This window comes from Aulonocara stuartgranti, assembly GCF_965226115.1.
Source record: "Aulonocara stuartgranti genome assembly, chromosome: 14".
NCBI lineage: Eukaryota > Metazoa > Chordata > Actinopteri > Cichliformes > Cichlidae > Aulonocara > Aulonocara stuartgranti.
In genome coordinates, this window is record NC_138950.1 from 21,424,239 (window position 1) to 21,434,637 (window position 10,399).

Consider the following 10,399-nt stretch of genomic DNA (forward strand, 5'->3'; position numbering starts at 1 on the left):
CCCAACCGGTCGCAGCAGATTGCCGCCCCTCCCTGAGCCTGGTTCTGCCGGAGGTTTCTTCCTGTTAAAAGGGAGTTTTTCCTTCCCACTGTTGCCAAAGTGCTTGCTCATAGGGGGTCATATGATTGTTGGGGTTTTTTTCTCTGTATCTATGAAGCGCCTTGAGGCGACTTATGTTGTGATTTGGTGCTATATAAATAAAATTGAATTGAATTGAATTGAAAGTTGTAGGGTGCACGTGAGCGTTGGCACCAAACACTTAAGGCCATGCTGAAAAAGTACTGCCACGACTCGGGCAGAAGTTGGGATGAGGGTGTCCCCTTTGTGGTGTTTGCGATATGCGATGCTAAGCAGGAGTCCGTGGGGTTCAGCCCAGCTACCCTTGTGTTTGGCCGTGATGTGCGGTGCCCACTAAAGGTGTTGAAAGAGAGGTTCCTTAGCGGGGGTGTCCCAAAAACTAACGTGGCAGATTTTGTGAAGACGTGTAGGGATCGCAGGTAACGTGCTACCTCATTAGCAAAAGAGGCCCTGTGTGCATCCCAGGCAAGCATGAAGAAATGGTATGACAGAAAGGCTGTGAAAAGACATTTTCAAACTGGAGACAAAGTTTTAGTGTTTCTACCGGTTCTCGGTTCTGCCCTTTCAGCCCGTTTTGCGGGACTATATGTTATAGTAAGGAAGGTGTCTGAAACAAATTATGTCCTCAGTACCCCAGAACGCAGGAGGAAAACTCGCCTGTGCCACATTAACATGTTGAAACCCTACTATGATAGAGAAGTCCATGAGATTGTTGCCAGCACAGCAACCTACAGTTCTCAAAGGAGCTTGCAAAGAAAAGCGTCTGGAATTCTTTAAGTTGCTTGAAGACGTTTCACCTCTCATCTGAGAAGCTTCTTCAGTTCTAAGGTCAAATGGTGGAGAGTCCCAGATATAAACCTAGTGGGAGTTTCCCCCCACGGAGGGACAAAAGGACCCCCTGATGATCCTCTAATCGCCTGAGCCAAGGTGTGAAACTGGGTGTGGGTCCCATCAGCCAGAGTTTCGGGTGTGTTAACACACCCGAAACTCTGGCTGATGGGGACCTGGGATGGGGACCTGGGAAAGCAGGTGGGTTTTGGGCAGGTTTGCCCGGTGGAGGCGAAAGTCGAGGCTGTCCTCAGCTACCCGGCCACAACCACTAGGAGGGAGCTAAAGCGGTTCTTGGGCATGACTGCAAACTATCGCTGTTTTTGCAAGAACTTTGCAGTAGTTGTGGCCCCTTTGACGAAGCTATGTAGCCCCAAAATCCCTTTTGAGTGGTCAGGGGAATGCCAGCATGCATTTGAGTCTGCAAAATCTCTCCTTTGCAGCGCCCCGGTTCTGGCAGCCCCCAAATTCTCTCAGCCTTTTAAACTGGAAGTTGACGCCAGTGCCACCAGAGCTGGTGCAGTGCTGTTACAGGATGACGCAGAGGATGTGTGTCACCCAGTCTGCTACTATTCTGTAAAGTTCAAGCGCCATCAGCTAAACTATTCCACCATAGAGAAAGAAGCTCTAGTGCTTCTTCTTCGTCTTCTTCAGTCAAGTTTAACGGCAGCTTGCATCTAAGCTCTAGTGCTGCTCTCCTCCTCCGTCTTTATTGCCCCTCCCCTGTTTCTCTCTGTCCCTGCCTTCTCCTTTAGAACACACCTGCTGCTCATCTGCCCTCGTTTACCACCAATTACCCTCCAGAGGTGATATAAGCTGGAGGAGAGCAGTGTGGGTGTGGGGTGCTGGTCAGTGTGTGAGTCTGGTCTAGGTGTGGAAAAGGCCTGCTGTGTGTGACCAGCCCCACCGTGCGTGGCTTGTTGTGAGTAGGTCAACTGGGCAGTGGTTTTGCTTAAGTGACGGTGGCCTCCATTTCTTGGTTTGGCCTGCCTGGTTATTGCTAATAGCAGCGTTGCTGTCTTTTTCTGTTGAATCCTTGTTGTTTTCTTAGTTGAAGTTACTGCTTATATGATTATTGGGTTAATTAATTATAATAAAGATTTATTTTCTGTTAAACTCCTCTGCCTGGTGTCCTTTTCATTTCAACCCGGATCCAACTGTTACTATCTCCCACCCCCTTCGCGTAGCTGTCATGTGGGGACGTAACTTTAGCATAATTACTGTTTACCTTTTCCTTTGCTAAGACAGACTTAGCAGACCTTACAGGGAGTGAGAAAAGCGATCCCATTAATTGATCAGGGGCTCTCCTAGGAAACAAATTACACAAGAATAATGAGACCCAAGAGATGTGAAATCTGCAATCTTTAGGTGAGGAACAAGCTTTACAGCGAAAGACTCATTTCTTCCACCTCTAAATATCTATTATCTGTCTCTCCTCAGTGTGTGTGTTGGTTTGTTTGAGTGTGTGTATTCATCAGTCACAGCTGTGCTGACTGAGCTTCAGGCTTTGAAGACTCATGAGTGATAAGTAATTTGGAACGGGGGCAAACACTAAAAAAACACCACAAAACTGCAACTGCAAAGTAATGAGAGAAAAACAGCATTACCGATGAGCGTCACGTCCCCCTATAATTCCTGCGACAGCTCACTGCATTATTAAACCAAATGTGCTAAATAGCATTAGAAATTTGAACCTTTTAAGTTTTCTTTCCGTAACCCTTCTGATAACGCTTTATTATCAGCTAACAGTGTCGTTATGTAAGTTCGAATACGAAATAGCCTTCTCAATTAAACACTCTTTTCAAAATGACAACATTGCAATTTTACAGATTGGAAATTTAAACATGAAACAGCTTTAAACATTTAAATGTTAAACATATACATTAACAATACATTAAAATCCTGTACTGTTGCACAGGGTTCTGTAAGGTCAAACCAAGGAAAACTGTTGTTTTATGACATTTTTAAACTTTGAAACTGTACACAAAATGTGTATTTTTATGGGACAGTGGTGACAGAGTCCAAAGCTGACCTTTCAGAGGTCAGAGGGCGCTTTGACACAGACTCAATATCCTCACCTGCAACCACAAGCACCTGAAATATGACCAAACCATCTAAACATTAAGGGCTCATCATGTTAGCTAGATTAGCTGCCATTTAAGTGGGTTTGGGAAACACAGTTCCACACACTAAAGGTTTCCTACCACAGCTTTAAATACGCTGACTAATTTCCACTAAAGAAATTGTTTTTGTTTTCCGTTTAAAGTATTCATTGAAGTTGAATTTTGGAGAGTAGGTCGGGGGAATTCTCTTATTAGGTAGCACTGAGGAAAGGGTTTAATGGTTGTAATGGTCATACACGGTTATGTAATAAATCCCAGCAGTTCCAAAATGTTCTGGTGAATTTTACTTTCAATAAAATATATTAAATCATAATGACTGTTATGTTTGTATGTCTTAGGTTAAATGTGATAATATATGTAAGAGTTTAAATAATGCACTCTCCCTGTATTGTGAAACAAGGCTTTGACTGAGGATTAATCATCAGTTTGGCTATTTACTCTCTTTAATTGATCTGTAGCTTAAAATTCAGCACAGACTCTTAGTATGAGGAAATTCTTGACCTAGGTAAACGCTGATCTGTACTCCATACTGTGGTTTGTGTGTTTTAAGAACAAGAAAAAAGAAAGGAACTCTGTGTGTTCCCCTATTGGTTTAGAGCCTCGTAGCAGTAAAAGTATCAACTCTTGATTGTATCTGGGGGAAAAGGACAGCAAAGACGCCCTGGGCCAGAAAAGGGCCTGTGAAGATAAACACCATAGGACCGACCTGATCATGAAGTTTCTAAAAGGTAATCAGTAAGTGTGTTCTAAGAAATATTTATTATTATTATTATTATTATTATTATTCTATTATTATTCTATTATTTAAATAGAAGTAGACAAAGTAGTAGTATTGAGATATTAACATCATGATCATAAGTTAGTAATGTTAAGGTTACATTTTCTGATTTTTACATACAGAATGTATAAGCTAATCTATGCTTTAATTACATGTACACCCAAATAACTATTGGTATATTAGCATTAAACACGAATGAGCTACTGTGTGACCCCTGTTAAGAACTGCATTTTATGTTAGAGTTTTAACAAATCAGTTCAACAATAGCGATTAGCTTACAATAATCTGTTTATTTCTCTTCTTGCTCCAAGTGGGAAATGTTCTGAAGTTTGAAAGTAGAATATGATGTAAATAACTTAGATCTTGTCAGACACACTGTAACTTGCACATTAAACAGCAACCTAAGTGCATTCAAAATGGCTTGGAGATAATAAACATGAACCTAAAAGTACATGACTCAGTGGGTATATTCCTTCCAGGCTGGGTGAATTTGTGAAGGAATTGTTACACTCAACAGGCAAGTAGGACATTATATTACTGTTTACATAAAACATCTTTTCTTGTTTCACTGACAATGGCTTGAGGCTCGCAGCCAGAGATGGGGTTCATGCTTGAACTGGCAAACTAACTAAAGGCTAAAATAGGAACACATCAAACAACGGACCAAGGCACTGAGGAGAGAGCATAAATGTTTGTGGTGCAGAGGGTAAGACAGAATGGTAACAGAGAAATCAGACACTTTATTATTAGATCACACTGGATTATACATTGGAGCTGTGGTCACAGCTATGCTGGAGACCACAGACTGGTGTGTATGAGACTGTTAGGGCATGTATTGGTGTGTGTGTGTGTGTGTGTGTGTGTGTGTGTGTGTGTGTGTGTGTGTGTGTGTGTAGAGGGCAGCACCCATATTAGTTAGCTCAGTGGCTGTCTCATGGGGTGCCCGAGGACACACTGTTAGTTTATATGGCTGGCTGAACATGGCTGCACACAACAGCACAGGTCTGCCAAAGCAGCTACTTAAAAAAAGCTCTACTATGTGGGTGATAACCTTATTTTCTGACTCCTAGTGCATTTAAGGTAACACAATTAGGATGCATCCTACAGACAAACCAGAAGAATAAACCAGAAAGAAAGAAACCCAGAGGACCTAAAATTAACACAGTACCAAACCACCAAGCTGAATATGGCTGATAAAAAGTGAAACTTTAAATTCACAGCCAGACTAGATTTTTCATTTAGTTATTCCAAGTCATTTAAAGGAGCCTTACTAAATTGGAAAAAAGAATATGGAGGAGTTGCGGTGGCCCCTGACTTTCTTTTCAGATTTCCTATTACAAGGATAGATTTTAATCGAGTTATCCAGAAAACATCTCTGAGTATTTAGGAATGAACAGAAATAATGTAAAATTATTTTGTAAAAAAAAGCTAAATCATTTAAAAGCAAGGTATTAAATATGTAAATTAAATATGTAAATATGATGCATTTCTCACTTCTGTTCTTCATTCCAGCATTGGAAAAATGTCTGCAGTCCCTTCCAATTTTTTTCCAATTTCCATGGTCTAGTGAATCCTACAGATAGACTCTTCTTCTGCAAAATGTGTAGCCCCTCTTATTTTGCTGATTGCGTATGTCATGGGAAATTAAATTCTCAAAGATTGTATCATATCTTTCTTTTAACAGTTTCATCAGAAATTTGCAAAATGGTGCAACTTTATTTCTTTTATTTGATGGTTTAACTTCCTGATAAAAAGCCACTATGAATTGTGGGGTAATGGTTCAAGACGTCACCAGTTTGAATGACCAGCAATATCTTATTTGAGTTCATCAGTTAATTCACTCAGAAAATAATTTGCAGTCAAATGATTATTTACCCATGCACCAGGAGCTTTCTCACCCTTTTCCTCTGGGTGGAGTTGTGCTGCATCTAACACAGAAAATACTGTACAACTGCAATCTGTTATGCACAAATGGGCAAAGAAATTCAGCTTGCCCATGCAAATGTGTGTGTATTTTTTATTTTTGTCTTCAGTCAGTTATTTTGGTTCTAACATAACCTGACATTCTTCAGCTTTGCTGCTCAGAAATAACAATATCATTTCAGTGATCCTCCAGATTATTGTCTCTTGTCTAGCCTCAGCCAGCCTGGATACAATGTATTCTGAAAATCAATTCAGCTCATGCAGCATAAAAAAAAAAGCATGAGATCAGTGCTTGCAAGTCAGTGACGAGCTCAGACTCAAAATGAGCATTTTTGAATATGGACTCATTTGCTTGTCTGAACCTCATGGTTTTCAATACTGAGTCAACAATTACTGCCTGGAGCATTAGACAGAAGTCCCACTTGTTTTTCCTATGGTGCTGAAGAGTATTCCCATTCTACACTACAAGCAATAATGAGTTTGAGGTGCATTGTTAAAAAGAAAGTGTGTGCATATGTGCGCGTGTGTTTGTACATTGAGAAGATTGTATGGTTGTCTGTAGGGACAGCAGATGGCCAGGATTCACCCTCCAGGCTCTACCCTCTCATTGGTCCACTTAGCAATCAGCCTGTCATGTTAAAACTGGTCTCAACTGAGAAACTGAACTGCATTCAGACACTGAAGATAAAGCCCAGCTACTGGACCAAGGCATGGCCACTTTCCAAATATAAATTTTTTACTCTCAGTATATTGTCTTCATTAGTTGCTGCACACTAACAGTTAGATTTTAAATCCCAATATGCAACATTTCAGTATTATATGACATGTTAGGTTAAATATAGATATTACATATATTTCATCTGTTTGAGTCTTGTGCTATTTTTGTTTAGAAGGACCCTGAAATACAGGGTGGGTCATTTATATGGATACACCGCAATAAAATAGTCACGGGAAAATGTTTAAATAGAGATTACTAACACATTTATATGTAAATATATATTAGCCACCTAGTTAAAAAATGTTTCTGCCATAGAACGACGGTTTGAAGTATACAGGGTGGGCCATTTATATGGATACACTGTTATAACATGGGAATGGTTGGTGATATCAAAGTCCTGTTTGTGGCACATTAGTATATGTGAGGGGGGAAACTCCTCAAGATGGGTGGTGACCATGGTGGCCATTTAGAAGTCGGCCATCTTGGATACAACTTTTGTTTTTTCAATAGGAAGAGGGCCATGTGACACATCAAACTTATTGGTAATGTCACAAGAAAAACAATGGTGTGCTTGGTTTCAACGTAACTTTATTCTTTCTATTTACAAGTTTCTGACCACTTATAAAATGTGTTCAATGTGCTGCCCATTGTGTTGGATTGTCAATGCAACCCTCTTCTCCCACTCTTCACACACTGATAGCAACACCGCAGGAGAAATGCCAGCACAGGCATCCAGTATCCGTAGTTTCAGGTGCTGCACATCACGTCTCTTCACACCATAGACAATTGCCTTCAGATGACCCCAAAGGTAAAAGTCTAAGGGGGTCAGATCGGGAGACCTTGGGGGCCATTCAACTGGCCCACGACGACCAATCCACTTTCCAGGAAACTGTTCATCTAGGAATGCTCGGACCTGGCACCCATAATGTGGTGGTGCACCATCTTGCTGGAAAAACTCAGGGAACGTGCCAGCTTCAGTGCATAAAGAGGGAAACACATCATCATGTAGCAATTTCAAATATCCAGTGGCCTTGAGGTTTCCATTGATGAAGAATGGACCCACTATCGTTGTACCCCATATACCACACCAAACCATCACTTTTGTTGGTCCAACAGTCTTGGAGGGATCCATCCAATGTGGGTTAGTGTCAGACCAATAGCGGTGGCTTTGTTTGTTAACTTCACCATTCACATAAAAGTTTGCCTCATCACTGAACAAAATCTTCTGCGTGATTTTCTGCGAGAATGTCTCACGACAGTGCGCCGTTAGTGACAACAGCTGTCTGCAGATCAACAATGGATCACATATCGATTGTGGGAGAGAGTATGAGCGTGCAGCGTTTAAAGTGTGGAAGTACTGACCTTACTTTGAGTTTGATTCCATAAAAAGTGACAAAAACATTAGCGTCCATCGTGGGAAGAAAACTTCTTTTTACAGCGAAAAAAACCTAAACTTCCAAGCAAGCACCAAGTGCGCAACGACGTAATGGGAAACTCACAGAGAAACTCGCGGATTCTTCAACTGACCGCGGCACACCTGCACCAGGGTAAACCTCCGCCTACCGCAGTCCTGCTTTACAGGTGAAAATAGAGCAACAGGACCGCTGAGTCTTTGACTTTATTTATTTTCTGCTGTGTTTTACTTGCATTTATTTGAAAGACTGAGTGTAAACACAAAAAATATTTTTATTTTATGTGCTGGAATGTGCAGAAAATAGGTTTAAATGTTAAACTAATTTATTCAAGTCAGAGAATGTTGCATATAATTAAATTTTTGCTTGATGCATAAAGTTAAAAGATTAAAACTGATAAAACAAGTTTAAAAAAGAGACTTTTCCATTTGATTACATTTTGTATGATGGATTAAGCAGAAAAAGTAGAATTGGGCTGAAAGATCTATCGCTTTATTACCTATTCAGGTTGTAAATCGTGTTTTTAAAAAGTAACTAAGTAACTAAGTAATTAATTACTTTTGAAAATAAGTAATCAGTAAAGTAACGGGATTACTTTTTGGGGGAAGTAATCAGTAATTAGTTACTGATTACTTTTTTCAAGTAACTTGACCAGCACTGGTCACCACCCATCTTGAGGAGTTTCCCCCCTCACATATACTAATGTGCCACAAACAGGACTTTGATATCACCAACCATTCCCATGTTATAACAGTGTATCCATATAAATGGCCCACCCTGTATACTTCAAACCGTCGTTCTATGGCAGAAACATTTTTTAACTAGGTGGCTAATATATATTTACATATAAATGTGTTAGTAATCTCTATTTAAACATTTTCCTGTGACTATTTTCATGTTGGCTTGAAATAAAATATCTAACTATGTTGGTACTGCAGCTTACTACAACGTACTGCAACTTCTGCCTAAAAAGTGAAATGGAAATGGTGGACCGTCATGTCTATTACACTCTTGCCATGATACTGGGTTGGACAAGCAGTGTTTCCTTTGCATGCTGTGATGGGCACAGCAATGCTACTTTTGCATTGTAATATCTTTATCTTTGTAATATTTGTAATATCTTTTTTTTAGATTTTGCCCCAATTCCACCTGCACCTACATTTTACTTTTACCTGCTGATCCAATATCATTTTTATTTTCTCTTACTGCTGGATTAGGTTTGGGTTAAACATCAACCACTACACAAACAGCTAGATATAATTAAGTCACCTAAAGAAAAAAAAATACATAAATTAATGAATTAATTGGCTCATCAATCAATCAATCAATCTTTATTTATAAAGCACTTTTCATACAGAAAAAATGTAGCACAAAGTGCTTTACATAGTTAAAAGCAGCCCACCCCACCCTCCAACTCACTCCCCACACTCTCAATACACATATATCCCCCCACCCCCACCCACACACACATACACACACGCGCACACTTAAAGAGTAAAAATTGGGCTGGGCTCGCATGAGCCAAGTGAGGAAACATTATAACAGAGAGCCGTCTGCACCGGGAGCCGGTCACAGACCGCAGCCTCCGGGCTGGGCACACAGCCGGAGGGAGGCAAAGGAGCCCCCCAACCAGGCTGAGAGGACCCCAGAGACCCAGCAGCCACGGTCAATAACAGCCCCGGTGCAGAGAGCGCCCTCCGAGGAAACAATCATGAGCTGCTTTTGGCATTTTGGCATATTACTATGTTCACACATTGTTCTGCATAGTTTCCTTGCCACAGTCCACCCACTGCGTGAAGTGACGTCTTTTATATGTGAATTTTGGAGGTACAATTTTGGTCTACTGAAGGGGTTGTTTTATAATGCCAGACCTTTCTTTCGATGTCTACTGAACATCTAGTGCTGTCATCCGTAGGACCTTCATGTACAGGCTATTTATGGTCCAAATGTGGTTGTTTTTTCAATGTCAAACTCATATATAGATCTTGTTTTTATAATGCAACTTCTCTCAGTCCTGCTACCGATCACAATCACATTCACTTCCTTTTACAAATCTCTTCACAATAAAGCAGGATACTTGAAAAGTACACCAGCCAATGCTATTTAAAAATTTCACAATACATGTGCTTGAAAGCAAATATGTTGATTAATTGAAATAAATAAACCAGTTAAAGAAATCTGGAAAATGTAGAATAACAGAAAACCCCCCACATGTACTGAATAAATCAATAGGCTAACACATAATCAATCATGCTAGTGTATATATAATCTGTATTTATATGTGTCATTTGGATAACAACAATGTTGATATTTGTAAACACAATAATATTATATTTATTAATCATGTAAAATTCCCGCAGCATGTCCACATGATGTTTAAAAAAATGTAGCCAGTCCAAAGTTCAAATGTTGAACATCATAATGATGTCCAAGTCGGGTCGTGGTTGGACACCCAAATTGTGGACCTAGTTTGGAAGTCATATAGATGTCCACAATTGGTCATGGACCAACAGACCCAATATAGACAAGTTCTGCACGT